Source organism: Carassius carassius, unplaced genomic scaffold (genome assembly GCF_963082965.1).
Source record: "Carassius carassius unplaced genomic scaffold, fCarCar2.1 SCAFFOLD_252, whole genome shotgun sequence".
NCBI classification, from domain to species: Eukaryota; Metazoa; Chordata; class Actinopteri; order Cypriniformes; family Cyprinidae; genus Carassius; species Carassius carassius.
The window spans coordinates 1-2000 of NW_026775036.1; the positions used below are offsets into that span (position 1 = coordinate 1).

The 2000-nt window shown below is 34.5% G+C and overlaps 1 long non-coding RNA gene across 1 annotated transcript; it reads left to right on the forward strand.

The window, feature by feature from the left end:
- On the forward strand, positions 1-2000 carry LOC132134399 (uncharacterized). Its single transcript, XR_009429557.1, has 3 exons — positions 1-70; positions 879-1055; positions 1969-2000. It is a non-coding gene; the product is annotated as an uncharacterized LOC132134399 (long non-coding RNA).

Genomic DNA, 2000 nt, shown 5'->3' on the forward strand with positions numbered 1-2000 from the left:
TTTTTTTTATTGAATTTATTTGAAAACGTTTGAGATAGCTGATTTAAGACAGTCAGTAAATTGACACAAAGTAAGGCTCTTATTTTAAAATGATGTATTTACGATTATAATATTTATTTTTTATTTAATTGGTTTTTATTTTGATTAGAACTTTAGTATTTAGTATATTGCTATGTGCTTTGTAAATTTTATTAGTTTTTTTTAAGTAATATTTAATTCAAGCTTTGGTTTCTTTTTATTTCACTTTTACTTCATAGTTCATATTTCAGTTTTCGTTTTTTCAGTTAGTTGCCAAGGCAACAGTTCCATTTTTTTAATTTTAAAGTCTTGTTTTATCGGAAACATTACGATTCTTTTACGAAATGTAACTTTTTGTCTTTTTTTTTTTTTGTAATTACATTGATTTGAAAATCTTTGTGATGTCTGATTTAATACATTCAGTAAATTGTCAAACTGGGGCTGTTATATTAATATTATTCATATACTGTCATAGTTTTTGTTAATATTTTAATTAATGTTTATTTTTAATTTTCAGTTTTTATTTTAACTTTACTAATATTGCTATGTGCTTTGTGATTCTTATCAGTATGTTTGATTATATTTCAGTCTAACCTTTTAATTTATTTTTATTTCATTTCATAGCTTATTTTAGTCATTTTAGTACTTAAACTTATTTATTTCAGTTTGTAGCCAAGGCAACATTTCAAATTTTTCCATTTTAAAGTCCTTTTTATGTTCGACTATTGTGTCTTTGTGTTACATTGACCCAGTTGTGAATCTAATCTTTTATTATTAACTCCAAGTAATCTGTGTTTTGCATGCAGATAGTAGTTATGTGTGTAAGTGTGAGTGTAAACTGAAGGAGTTGTGTCTCGCAGAGGTTTAATCCAGAATGCTGGAGACTGTGACTCATGGGGAAGTTTGCTCCATTTTGCCAACACAAGTGTGTTTCCCACCGTGGACAACAGCTCTGACTTCAACCCTGACCATGAGCACAACATCACCAAACCACACAAATGCCTGCAGGTCCTGTACGACGACATCGGGCACTCCAGGTACAGCCTTTTCGTCTGTAGGAAACATGTGTGCTTATTGCTTTTATGTGCTATGTGAAATATCACTGCACATTCATGCATGTCTGATGTATGGAGTTACTGTAAATTGCAAGAAGTCTGGGATCTTTGCCAGTGCCTGAATGTAGTTTGTAAGCTCATATACTGAAGGGTTTCTCTCAGATACTGATGATCTTGTGTAGGATCTAACAGTAGAGGCTTGTGTGAAGCGTGTTAAATGTGTATTTTAGTGCTGGAGGATTTTCTACATGAGCTTTCAGTTCTGCTTTCGTTTCTGTGCTGTAACGACTCTGTCAAACGGGACTGTCCGCTTGAATTTTATTAAAAATCACATCTGATTTTCCTGGGTTTCGTGTTCTTTTGAGGACGCTTGTGTTCGTGAATGTCTCTGAGCTCACAGTAGTTTGACATGTCTTAAAGAGGACGTCTTGGGCTCTTCAGAGACAGATGATGTTAGGTGGCTTTCAGGACAACTTCCTCTCCTTGTTTTATTTAAATCAGCAAAGTAAATAGAAAGAAAAACAGTAGGTCTGTTGTTTTGGGTTGTCTGTTGAATGTTGTAAGTAAACATCAGAGAAAACATTTTCAAACTTGCACCAAAAAAGAACAATATTTCCTATAAAACTTGTCCTGTGACAGAATAATATTTTAATTACATGAAAATGCATGCCTGTGTGTGTGTCTGTGTGTGTGTCTGTGTGTGTGTGTGTGTCTGTGTGTGTGTCTGTGTGTGTGTGTCTCTGGGTCTGTGTGTGTGTCTGTGTGTGTGTGTGTGTGTGTGTCTCTGGGTCTGTGTGTGTGGTCTAGTTTCTGTTCTGTTTAATGAACACTGTGTCACAGCAGTAAAGCCTCTGTTTTGCTCTTATTCTTGACTGTTCCTCTGTTTCTCCATCAGGGTTCGTTACTGGGACATGATGCTGCTCGTCC